Below are 14,096 nucleotides of genomic sequence, written 5' to 3' on the forward strand. Positions count from 1 at the left end.
GTGCACACTGAAAGGAATGCGCAGTCATAAGTCAGACATTCACATAAAATCAACTTACAAAGACACCCAATCAATTACATGGGAAAAAACTTGAGCCAATGCACCCAGAAAACCAGACCAGCACACCAAAGCATCCTGATAGGATGGCAGCTGTGCTCTTAGGGTCACCCCTCAGTTTTTTGGCAGGGTTGAGCACCCCCCAGTTTTATGCCCTGTGCGTCTGAAGGGGAGACAGGCAATAGGGGTCATAATGGGACATCTGGCACAGCCACTTTGTAATCGAGGTCACCCACCCAGCTCAAGACTGAGTTACAGGCTGATATTAAATCTTTAAACAACCACAAGGGTCTCCAGCTAGTTGGTTCTTTAGCCAAAAGAGTCCTCAGCTCACTGGGAGTCTTTACATCGCGCCTGAGATGACATGACAATGTCCCTTAATCCGGAGCAACTGTGGGGACTGGTCTGGGTCTGGATCTGACTTGGTACGAGCAGGATACAAAAAGTAACGGGTAGGTGATAACCCACTTCAAGTGAAGGAGCTGTAAGGAACCTAAGCGCACTGGTGTTGATACCACTAACAGGGCAGCTCTGGCTTTCTCAGGGTGGGTGTCAGCTGTGTGATGAAACCAGCATGTGAAGCAGTTACCTCAAACAAACTAAAACCAATGACTCATCAAGACAAGGAGTTACATGAAATCAAATAGAAAACCATCATCAAGCCAGGTAGTCACCTAAAGGCAAATTGAAGGGACTGCACACTATGGGAAGTGCACTTCACCAGCCAGCCTATTACACTAAAGGAAAATAAAAGCAATGCTCCCAGTAAACAAGACAACATAAATTGAAAATGTTTCCCCGCAGGACCAACAGTCACAAAAAGTAAAGAAACAGAACAAAGTCAGAGGCACTCCAGGAATCCAGGAGAGTGGTCTGGTGGACTGTTCATGAAGGCTGAACCTGGTTCCCCAGAACGAAATTCGGCAGCTCTGGCGTAGTGCCACATCCCCCAATGAACACCATACTATCCCACTGAGACACCCACACTGCCTTCAGCTACAACCTAGTTGTGCCCTGCTACATATACCTGGATGCGGCTCAATTCAAATTATGCACAAGAGTGATATGCTGCCTGGAAAAAAGTACCTTCCTGGAAAAAGCAAACCCTCATATGGATGCAAGATTAAGTAAAGCATATGAAATGTAAGTAGAACAACATGGCTACCTTAACACTTTTATACTTATTATTCAGAAATCAAGACTGTTTTTTCCTGAACTTTAAGCACCACTACAGATCCCTGGGGGGACCAGTATCACGGTGTATTGCTTATATCCTGTGAACCGTGAGCAGTATGGTTTAAAAAGGCTACATTACTCAACACAGAGCCACTGCTTGTTTTTCTTTTGTTTTTTCTTGTTTCATTATTTTTCATCCTTCCACTCCCTTATTGTTTCGAGGTCTCAGTTACTTTTCTTTTGTCCTCCACATGATAAACGCGCCTTCCTTCCCATGATTTCCAATCTTTCCCATCCCCTCCTGTGATTTAACCTCTCAGTTCCCAGGTCACCCAATACCTGAAAAGTGGAACTGGGCGCCAGGACATGTATTAAATAGCCCCACATCCTCCACTGTCTCTCATACTCAGGTACTTATGAAGTATTTGGTGACCTAAACATGGCCACCGAGATGGGCATTAGCCATGTTGAAGTACATGGCTTTGAAATCAGGCACAAGTCAAGGGTGCACATGGGTCAAAAACATCCACCCACTCTTTTCACAAGGTGTGCTCCGTGTACCTGCCAAGAGGTTAGGCCCCACTGAAATATGGCAACTTGTTCCCTTGCAATTGTCAGAAACCGTAGCATATTCAGCAAGGCCTGCACATTGCCTGCTTCTATTCTGAGCAGCAACTTGTAGGAGGGGATTGGCGCTTAAAATATTTTCAAGAGTATATCCATGCACCTGCAGTACTTCCAATTACACTGCACACTGATATTCCGCTTTCTCACCTGTATGGCCTTGCAGCTTCGATTTATTACCTCAACTGGGTGTCACGTTTGCTGCGGTTTTATGTAGTAATTTAGCAAAAGGGTTAGAGCAGGTAATAAATCATACACTAAGGTAAAATACGGCACAACAATAAGGGTATGCAGCCAACGCAGTGCTGAAAAACAAGGTGTGAAATATTCCGACCAACATCTTTTAAAAAGTATGCTTTAATTTAAGCGGTTTGGATTTATTTTTCTTAAATATTACTTTGGGCAGAGCACCCCTGCACACTTAAAGACGGATGTGTCCACTAAAGTATTAGCGTAGATTTAGTTTAAACTATTCTGTCAGGGCTAGGTTTGCTACCCAGTCTGGCCGGTCATCTTGATTCCGATGTAAACAGGAGTTTGCTGCCCAATGAAGAGTCCATGCTTTGCGCCATTACCATACTGACCTTGATGGGGTTTTTTCACGTAATATCACCTGGTTAACAGTCGTGGCTCGCGGGAGGGGGGGGGTGTCTCGCAGGGTTGGGGGGAGCATTAAAATGAAAAAAATAACAGATCCTACCTGACCCGGTCCGCGCCGCCTCGGGTCCGTTGGCGCCTACACACAGAAACAGAAGCAGGCTACACGATCGGGCACCGCCACAGACCAGTCCTCCTTGTCTTGCTGCTCCTGAGACGAATGCCGGGCCACCCCCACGCGCGGCATCCAATGGGATGCTGCACCGGTGGACCAGCCAATCCTGGCGCTGCATGCAGCGCCAGGATTGGCTAGGGGGGCATGTTTGCTGCTCGCCCTGTCACCCTTAGGAAACCCGGGCTGTGGCAGGCGAACAGCACGGTGAAGCACCCCTGGGTCCCGCTGGGGAACTTACAGTGCGGATGCTTGAGAAAGTTGCCAACTTTCTCAAGCATGCGCACTGTAAGTTCCCCAGCGGGTCTGGGCACTACGGTCTGCTGCAGCCTGAGTGTGTGGGCTGTCACTCAAGCTGCAGTAGGCCACCCCCCCTGCGCAATTCAGCGCAATGTATTTTATTTAGAGATACGGCCGGCGGCCGCGATGCGGGTCCATGGTGGCTGGTGGGGCTACGCCCCTACGCCCCAATGGACGCACCGCTGCTGCATCTGAAGCTAAAATCTCGGTGCTGCACTCTAGGGCATTCATCTGTGCATGCTGCAATTAGAGGTGGGCGAGCCAATACATTTACAGGGATAGCTGACCCACAATAGAGCCACGCATCTGGCTTATTTAATGTTTCTACAGTTTTTAATAGTGTGAAAATGACAGGAAAGCATTGGCGTGTTTTACAAGCACACCAGTTATATTACACAAGGTCACATGTTTGTTTATGGAAACGGGGAGATCAAGTGATTTGCATAATCACAGGATGTTTAGCCGAGGCTGTGGTTGTGTCTCTCCAGTGATGTAGCATGAGCGTCAGGGAATAGTTCATGTACACCATGCATACCAAAGGGGGTCAGTGAAACCCCCATGCTGCCTGCCCGAGAGGTGTAGGCTGTATCACGTGGTGCTGAAATAATAAAGATACCCCCGGCCGGATGTGCGATAGTAGAAGATCCAGGCCGGGGCCAGCAACTCGATACACTGATGTCCATGTCCTTTATAATCCTGCGTCACCATCTATTAATTGGCGTTCCAGGCCAGTCGCCGGGCCCCAGTGTCTGTGCAAATAGCAGACATAACATTGACGAAGAGTTGGAATCGTCCTGCTGACTGTGTGGTGGTCGCACACATGCTTATTAAAGTCCCCTCGTCCTGGCAACTGATGTCTGACCCCACCGAGTTCACCTTAAGGAAAGCAGAGTGCACTGCAACAGAGTGCTGTTCTACATACAACGGGGGACGCGAGTGCGAGGAGGATCGCACGTGAAATCCATCAGGTATTGTGCCACAGCGCCATCTGCAGGCCGGTTCCTGGGGAAGCTGGATTTGCTTGGGTGAGTGACCACACCGCGCCACAATGAAACAAGCACAAACATGAGTGCCTCGCGCGGCGGGGGGAGAGAAGGGGGCGGGCGCAATTCACTTGCGGGAGGGATAATTGCTGCCAGATGCCGGCGCGCGCTCCCGCAAGTGAATCTCCTGATGTGCATGCGCTGCCATTGAAGGCAATGGAACGCGTGCACGTGCTTGGCTGAAAAGCCAAAGCGCTCGGAAAAGGTCTTTTTGCCTTTTCAGCGCATGCGCGCTGCGAAGGCAAGACCTAAAAAAAGGTTGACCAGCTCATAATGAGATGAAGGACTAGCCAGTAAATTATTTCACTGACAAAGCTCCCGCCGTGTCAGCAGAAGTAGTTTTACTTTAAAGGAGTGACCACCCCTGCATCAAACTCTTGATTTGGAGTGTGAGTGAAGCTGGACCAACAGAAGAGCTACTGCTGCTTCTTTAGGCACTTGGTAACAGACCCGCAAAAATATAATTGAAGCCATTAGTAGCTTGGTGTGTAAAACGGATTTCTCACCTCAAAGCTATCTGGGCATTAATAGGACTACATTTTTCATTATTTTGATATTAGGTCAGGATTAGAAGCGATGCAGAGATATGTATATTCTGACACTTTTATCCTACGCTGGTCTACCATTAACCACTGGGCATGAATATGAACATATGTTTCTGTATTTACCATAAAAGGGTCATTTTGAACACTGAAACTCTAGACCTAAGGTAACTGGACTCTCACACCACCAGTTTTTACTAATTGTGGTGCATGGCTGGCTAGATTAAACTGTTCAATGTATGCGTTATGCAGTAGAATATCTCATACTTGGGACTAAGTTTGGAAGGTGCTTGGTGTATGCATATGCAGTGTCAGATATTGCCGCTAAAGGGGAAACAAACTTAAGCTAGGGCTACAAAGCCTAATTTTCCTCTTTTTTTAGGTCTTGCTTACAATTAGCTTTTTACTGCCTATGGTCCAAAGGTGCTGTTGTAGACCATGCCAGAAGGTTATAGCGGGCTTTGGGCAGTCCTTTGCTTACCATTAATTGGCTTTCTTGTTAACTGTGATTTTCTGAAAACACATGCTTTGCACTTATGAAAAATTCAGCTCTAGCTAACATAGCAATCATAGGCCTCATACTCCATTTTGTCTGTGATGTTGTCTGTCAAGGTTCTGTATCACATGGTCAAACTCTTATTTCAATGTCTTGGTCAAATAATCTTTTCATTTATTTTCATAGGCAGAACAAACTTATCAAGAATATTAAATGTTGTCTCAGCAGAATTGTACATGTTTAAGGTTTCCCCTAGCTGTCTTAGCCAAATCACACAGGATGTAGCAACATTTGTTCTAGTATTAATGTTGTCCATGGGAAAGTCCACGTTGTAGAGTTATGAAATACTTTATTTTCCTGCAACTGTTTCACTCCAGTTAATTCCGATTGATGTATTCTATGGGAACTGTATTTAAATGTATTGAATGTATGAAAATCTATCTTCAGTACCCTATAAAAGCATGCTCTTTTCGGAAGTAAGAGATCCTCTTTAGGTCTTATCTAGGCAGCGCTGGCGCTGTCTCTTCGAGACATGTTGTATTCAGGATATGAGCATGGAGCTCTACCCACTTTCCGTCAAACTTTTTAATTGGCTCCTGTCAGTGTCCTTTTGTAAATGGCATCAAAAGGTTTAGTGGTACCTCCCTAATATCTCACTTTCCAACAACAATTGTTTTCTTAATTTAACCAGCGTGGCATGCCTCCGCGGGAATAATGGAGGGCGTGCCTTTCTTCTGTAAATCGCGGCACCCGCGCTTTTGCTTCCGATGTTTAAAGATAAAGCGCGAGTGCCGCAGTGGCACTGCAATGCAATAGCTCTTGCATTATTGAAAGTTTGAACTATTGTCATTGTATTATTATTAGCAACACCAATAGCTCAAACTTACAGTAATGCGAGATCTATTGCAAATGCTTGTTCTTACTGACACCAGGAGGAAAATGCTGGATTGTACTCCCATTATATTCTCTGTATTTTGTTGCCCTGCACTTTACTGAATTCTGTAATGTAACTGAGCTTTGCCGTCTAATTTATTGAATATTTGATTTTGACTTTTTAACTTGATTTCTGTATAGCTTTAAATCTGGAAATCTTCCCTGTTTGGCATTGCTTTAGGACCAAATGGGTTCTACGAGTCTAAACAGAAATTGTCATTAATAGTGGTTGAGAGTGAGACAGGCCCAATAAGGAGCCCCCAAATCCATTTGGTTGATTTACACCGCTCCTGGTCCATCAGTTGCACAAGAGAACGAGAGGGAGCACAACATCACTCATTTGCTTGCATTTTATTCAGTGTCTTTCCCCGCTCTTCTAGCGTTTGTCCCACCCAAAGCACAGCATCTTTACCATTCTTTAGATTGAATGACTCGTTCATTTTAGCAATGCATGCAAGTGCCTGTGTTTTAACGCCCTTCCTCTAATGTGCCAATACTCTCCTCAAATCCAGGTACCCTGCTCTTTCATATTGCTGCCACCCCAAGAACCAAATTTAGTGAAGGTGAACAGAGCTTTGTACGCTGATGTTGCAGCAACAGCTGCTCGAAAGCATTTTGTGCAAAGTAGACTTCTTTATGTCACAGATGAGGACCTAATTATTTCTTAGGCGATTGGTTGTGTCTTCATCAGATGAATACTGCTGGCTTCCTTAGTTCATTTGATATTCCTTTGAATTAAAAGTGCATTACTTTGCAGAAATTACACTTTTCAGTGGTGTTACCAAGGTAGCAGCAATAGTAATTGACCCCGTTTCAGAAATTTTCTGCACAAGTATGAATGACTCACAGCTCCTTGCATCAAGGAATCTCGCAGTGCTCACTGTTTGCATATGGATATGGAACCACAGCGCTGGGACACGTCTTGTGACGTAACTACGCGCTTTACAAAACACATTATTATTATTATTACGAGATCACACAATCACTTCGAGCACTAGCACTAGAGCTCTAAACAGCAGGTAGGCATAGTCCAAGAGAGAATGCAACCCTTTGGCTTTAGTCAGAGAGCTAACTGGTGCAGACCTGGCACCACGATTTCTGTTCTAAAATGACTCACAAATGAGAAGAATTGTTCTCACTTATGCTTAGTTATGGGACCAGGATGTTTTCTTTCTCAGCCACATGCATTTCTAAGTTTTAAGTATTCCAATCAGGAGTGTTTTCTCGATTGTCCAACACAAAGCTGTCCAACAAAACAATAGGACATACCCAAAGTTGTTAAGGAGTTGCTTTCAAGCAGGGCAAACCATTCAGTCTACTGCATGTCATTTCATAAAGACAGAGCATTGTGATTCACTACAAATGATACTCGTTGGACCGTAAAGTTTGGTATCCCCTCCTAAAAACGTGAGTTCCATCTCAAGAAGACGGGTCTTTGGTTCTCCAAAAGGATTGAAAGCTTTAGGGTAAGGAAATTCTATTGCTAATTAAAGGGATTTTATTGCAACTTGTATTTGCCACAGAATGAAAGGAGCATCCATAGAAAATCTTCCTACCCCCTGCTGATCACTTTAGTACTACCTCTGTCTTATCATGAATGACTTGTCTCATGAAAGACACTTGCTCAGTAGCTTTTTCACTGAAAGTTACAAAGTCAATTTAATTTTTTCTAGCAAATTTCCCATCAAGTCTGTGACAGGCTCTGCCTAAGAGAGCTGCTTCTGAAAATCTTCTTTTTCCAAGTAATTTTTCTTGAATTCCAATTGCAATTGAACAACGCCAATCCTTCTTCTAAACTGTCTGAGACAAGTGAACTCGCATAAGATTTTTGTTTTGACAGAACCATGATTAAGAGAACTAATCAGGAAAATCTGCTGATTAGATTTGTTGACCTCACGCCCCCTCTCTATTTCTGCATGATGTTTTTCCTTAACTCAGACATTTTTTCTACCGTGCACATTCATCAAGCTACTTTAAGTTTAGAAAAGCAATCTGTCTGAGGTAAATTAACTCCAAACATTGTTATAAGTGCAGAGGAAACTTTCTTTATTGAGCATCCTCTTTATCACTTACTGCCCTCCTGTTCTGTTGTTTGTACACAATCAGAGACTATATCAGACCCATGTAACAACTTTATTCTAGGCCTTAACCCTAAAGCTTATTTCTTATCCTAATATTCAATCCTGACTTTATAAAGGTAGAAAGTCAAGAAAGTTTTCCTCTTTCAAATCCACCCTTTTTTCTGGCATTACATTCTTTATCTCTAAATTAGTTTGCATACCTCATGTCTTCTTGCAGATTTAGTCTTGAATTTGACTAAACTTGCTAAAGGAATAGCCGGGTGCACCTTGTGAAGTCTTTGGCTTAGGAAAACAGTTTAAGATATCTCTCTACTCTGTGCTCACATCCTGATAGCGACTTCTTCATATTTGGGTACAGGTAAATAACAAAATGTTTTGTATCCCACTGATGGCCCTATTTTAATTACTAGCAAGTGAAAGCGATCTTCAGCTAGTGTCAACTATGTAAAATAGCCTAAGGTGTTTTTAGATAGAGATGTCAGAGGTGCACACCCTAGGTTTTAGAGTCCTTGTACACATCAGAGTAAGATTTGTTAAAATGTGTATATTTCTCTGAAACTGTATTTCATTTGAAGAAACAAATTGAAGAAAATACCACACTTAAGCACAGACAACAAGTATTTTTCATTTTGCTGCAGTGGCACCTTAGAGCTAGTAGGCAGAAACTATTGCTATTTATATCTTTCAAGAAATGGACTACGTGGCAAAAAGTAGCTAGAATCTGTGTATATCCTTTTTTCACTGAAAGAGTGCAGTAGCAGGGGGTATCTGGTATAACATATGCTAATACTACCTTCACTAGAAGTGAAGAAGTTGAAGTCAAGAAAAATCCCATGTTGATATGATATTTATCACCCCCTGCTTAGATCTCTCTGCATTACTGAAACTCTTATGGAGACACAGCAAGCACAGAAAGAATATGGGCGGACAGATCCCTAATAGACACTCATCACTTTAGTTAGTCTGTTAACTAGGCTCAATATTTGTGAATTGCCACTTTTAGTCATTGAATTAAAAGCTTTATTCATTTTTAGATTTTGCTTACAAGACAGCTTTTAGCTTTCTGCATTTGAAGGCCTGCTATGGACCATACAAAACACTTACAGTGGGCTTAGTTGAATCATCACTCATTTCCTTGCTACTTATTCGATGGGTTGCCTTCTTTTGCTTGTGTTTGTCTCTCCTTTAGAGCACACGGTCTTAATCAACCTTTCGATTGGCTGATTTGCATCTTTCCATTGCTCACTTTTAGGGAACTATTTTTTCTTTATCATTAAGCACTCCATGAGAGTGAATGTGCTTCCTTGGTCTCTCTCTGTACCCACCGATTGTTGTGCTTCACCCGCTCCCCACTGGCAAGTTTGTTCATCCCCTACCCTTTGTGGTCTTGAAACAAATGTCTTCATTTTATTTTACTATTTTGGAGGGCCCACCATCTGCCATTTGCTACGAAGGCACTTTGCGTCCAAGTGCATTTGTGCATCTCTATTGTTCCCTTCCCCAGACCTGTTGCTTTCCTTGCCCCCATACCCCCACTTGCTTCTCGGTTGCTTCACCACCCCTGCAGTCCATTAAATATTTAAATATTGGGAATATCTGTGAGGTCCCGGCAGCTGACATTTGATTCCGCCCACTCCTCTATCCAAAAAGTGTTTCGCATCATTTATCTTTCTAAAGATATTTATTTTTTTATTTACCAATCTTAGTTGCATCTTCCATCTTAAAAAAAGAATATTAAACAAATAATTTGAAAAAAGGCACACAGTTCATTTCGTAGGTACGAGTATGCATGGTAATGCATGTATGCACCTAAAGAGAGATGCGGCCGGCAGCAGTGGCTGCATCGTTGCACCTCCTTTTTTTGCTGATGCTGCACAGCATCATCAAAAGGCATTGGAAAAGCCAATAGGCCAGCAAGGCAAGACCAACTGACTTTGCCAATGCTCGTTATTATTCTTAACGAATACAATAAGAGATCTCTGAAAACGTGACAGTTTTCATCAAAAGCAAAGCAGCATTCAAATCAACTAGCAGTATTTGTAATAAATTATTAGCATACTCCTACTGTGTTAACATTTTGTATCTTTAAACATTCTGACGGTATTTTACTCAACGAAGCATGGGTAATGCTGCAAAAGTCACACATGAGCTTGGGCCACTGCGGGAAGCCGACTGCAGATCTTCAACAGCAACGTATGACCATCTGGTTGCACCTGCATTCCCAGTTTGCATTTAAGATCTCCAGCCTGCCTCTCAGAAAACGAATTTATATAGAAATACAAGCTTTCACAGCAAGCTGTTATCAGCACATGGTTTCATGTCGGCCCACACGGTACTGCAGGGGGCCAGAAGATGCTGTGCAATGCCATATGATATTTTGCAAACCCATAAATCCTGTATTACCTCCTCATCTTGCTACTCGTCCCACTCCTTATTTCATTGAGGTAATTTCATTGAAGTTAAGCCACCTACTTCAGTCGTCACCTTCCCAAGCAGTTTCTGGTTTCTTATCCCTGCAATACTTGTGCCTCTTATATTAATTCTACTGCTGCCTGTTAGACCGGTCAGCCTTAGGGTGGTCGTCCCCCAAACCATTTGCCTTCTCTCCACTTATTTTTTGCTGCTCTTGTTTTTTCTGACCTTGGGACTTTGCACACTTGACCACTGATAACCAGTGCTAATGTGCATGTGCTCACTCCTTAAAACATGATAATATTGGCTTATCCCCAATTGGTATATTTATTTACCTGCAAATCCCTAGTAAAGTGGTTCTACGTGCGCCCAGGGCCTGTAAATTAAATGCTACTAGTGGGCCTGCAGCTTAGATTCTGCCACTCACTTACATAGCCCTTTAAACATGCCTCCCTTCTGCCATTGCAGCCTGTGTGTGTGGTTTTAAACTGCCAATTCGACCTGGCAAAATGCAACTTTTGCCATGCCCAACCCTTCCTTTATAATAAATGTAAGTCACCACCCCTAGGGCAAGCCCTGGGCAACCCAGAGGACAGGATGTAGTGAATCAAAAAAGTTGGACATGTACTTTATAGTTTTACATGTCATGGCAGTGATACACACTGTCTTTTTTCTTTTTTTTTAAACTTATTTTTATTGATTTTATGTAATAAACATACACATATCGCAGACTTACATATCATTATTGATGTATTACAGTTCATGATACTTAATTTGGCGGCATTTATACAACAGCCCAATATATCAAGCTTATAAAGTTGCACACAGACCATATGTACCATATCACGTTTTGTAGATACAGACAGAGTAAGAGGATGATGTCAAAGCATTGTGCGTTTCTCAAATACAATTGCTTTAGTATCAATCACAGTCCACTTTTATAGTTCAAATCTTTACAATCATATCTTCTTTGCTAGTGACTAATAATAACAACAAACCTCCCGCCCTCCCCACCCTCCTGCAGCTCAGCCCTCATCCCGGCTAGTTATATAGTCACATGTTCGCCCATTCCTCTGTGTGTTTATTACCATTATAGTGCATTCCCCCTACCCCTTCATCGCCTGGAGTGAGAGAGCAGTCCTGATTTAATCTCTTGTGAGTGCCCCCAGTTTCCAGGTAATCCAGAGAAAGGCATCTCTATGCCATCAGTATGATAGTATATCTAGTGCAGTGTATTCTTTCATCATCATATCCCAGGCCATAGATATCGGTGTCTTACACAGTCCCCTGTATTCCTCTCTCTGTAATTCGGCTCCCTCCTCCCTCCCCCATCTGAACATCTCTATATGCCACTCCTGTAGTGATGGAGCTCTATAGGCGTTCCACCGTGTTGTAATGTTCCTTTTTGCCAATATTAATGCGAGGTTAGCGAATCTGCGAGACAGGTCGCCTTTCTTCCCACGGGGTCCCAAACCCAATATGCAGTATTCCATTGTGTTGTTATTGTGCACTGGTATGATGGTCGACAATATCCGACACACCGATGTCCAGTAGTGTCTAAATCTCGGACAATCCCATATCATATGTAGTAGACCAGTATTGGGTGCATGACAACGGGGATAAGCATCCTCTACACTAGGAAACATACAACGAAGCCTGCGTGGGGTTAGATATGCTCTATGGAATAGCATTAATTGGATGAAATTTGAATTTAGGGTTGCAGGATACCTTCCTTGAGTGGCCCACTATAATGTCCCATTCTTTGTCCATGAAAGCACGACCCGCATCTCTTTCCCATCCATCCCGTAGCGGTTGTAACGAGGTCTCCGCACCAGCACGGATCCCCAGTGACAGCCATTTCAAGTGTGCCCCGTGTCCCATTAAATATTGCATGGTGATAAGTGCATTCGTAACAGGTTCGGTATTCCCCTGGGTCCATGTGTCTCTAATGTATCTCGGTATGCTGGCATGTAGAAGAAACAATGTGTCCGGGGTGCCATGCTCCCGCACGAAAGCCTCGTGTGACATTAGTACTCTGCCCGAGAAGAACGCCCCCACTGTATCTATCCCTGCATATGACCATGCCCTCAGAGTGCGGTTAGACATTGTCCCCGCTTGCAAAGAGATCCCCAGTAGTGGAATGGTGGGAGCGTATGGTAGTACACGTTTTGTGCATCGCAGTGCATGTCTCCAATATAGCAGCGCTATCCATAGCAATTGTGGCCCCGTTGATGGGATCTTGGTTTTTGGTAAGAAGAGTCCGTGGATTTCGCCTCGCTCCCACTCCCGGTGTGACACTCCTATCTCCTGCAAGTTTCGACCCGCCAGCCAGTACGTCAGTCATTGCAACTGACTAGCATAGCAGTTTGCCTTCGAATCTGGTACTCCCAGTCCGCCTCTCCCTGTGCCCAGTTGTAATTTTGCTAGGCTAATTCTTCTGCGTCCCGTCCCCCAAATCAGTTCCGTCATTAAAGACTTCAGCGTTTTAAAAATCCCTCCCGGTAGCAAGACAGGCAGGTTGGTGAAGTAATAGAGCAGCTTCGGCAAAATCACCATTTTAGTTATGGCGACTCTTCCAGCCACCGAAAGGGGGAGCGAGGTCCAAAACTTCACCTGCGCCCTAAGGGCAGCAACAGCTTGGGGCAAGTTGCCATCTAGCAAATCCGCTGTATTATTATAAATCTGTATCCCCAAGTATTGAAAAGTGTCAGGTGCTATATTAAACTCCCTGCGACCAAAACGCAATCGTCCGGTACATGCAGGGCCGTCAAAAAACATAAGCATAAGATTTATCGGCATTAATCATGAGACCCGACAACTCCTGAAAGCTGTCAAACTGTAGGCAGGGGCTCGAGATCCATATCCATGTCCTTAATGTATAAAATAATGTCGTTGGCGTATGCAGAGACAATATGTGTCATTGGGCCTCTCACTATACCCAGGCATCCGGACAAGGAGCAGAGCCTGTGCAAAAGGGGCTCCACCGCCAGTATAAACAGCAGGGGCGACAGTGGGCACCCTTGTCTGGTACCTCTGGCTACCGTGTATTGTGAAGATATATGCTGTTCTGTTCGTACGCGAGCTGTGGGATGCGTGTATAATAGCCACACCCAGGCAATATATTCATCCCGAATGTCAAACCTAGTGAGGGTATAAAACATATAGTCCCAGTGTAACAAGTCGAATGCCTGTTTTAGGTCAAGTGATATGCACCCCTCCTTCGTTCCTGAGTCAGGTGTACCCGCCATAATCTGGTGCCGCCGTCTCATATTAAGTGCCGTGCTTCTCCCCGGAATGAATCCACACTGATCAATGTGTATCAACTTTGGAATTAGCTGACTCAGTCTATTGGCCAGTATTTTACTCAGTATCTTGTAATCAGAGTTGAGTAGGGATAAGGGTCTGTACCCGGACATGTCTGATTCGTCTCTCCCAAGTTTCAACAATGAGAACACAGTTGCTTGTAGCGTAGTGAGGGGGAGCAATCCCACCTTTACCGACTCCTGATATAAACATTCCAGGTGTGTTACCAACAAATCAGCATATTGTTTATAAAATTGAGCAGGTAGACCGTCATTGCCAGGGGTTTTACCGCATAGTAAAGCTTTGATCGCCTGTCTAATTTCTGATCCAGATATCGGTCTTGCTAAGTCGTCGCGCTGT

At 44.0% G+C, this 14,096-nt stretch overlaps 1 protein-coding gene across 3 annotated transcripts in view; it reads right to left on the reverse strand.

Moving 5' to 3' along the window:
- Positions 1–14,096, reverse strand: part of SGCG (sarcoglycan gamma) — a 929,299-nt gene that overhangs the window by 480,753 nt on the left and 434,450 nt on the right. The gene's annotated exons all lie outside the window — the stretch shown is intronic.

This window comes from Lissotriton vulgaris, chromosome 8 (genome assembly GCF_964263255.1).
Source record: "Lissotriton vulgaris chromosome 8, aLisVul1.2, whole genome shotgun sequence".
Lineage (NCBI taxonomy): Eukaryota > Metazoa > Chordata > Amphibia > Caudata > Salamandridae > Lissotriton > Lissotriton vulgaris.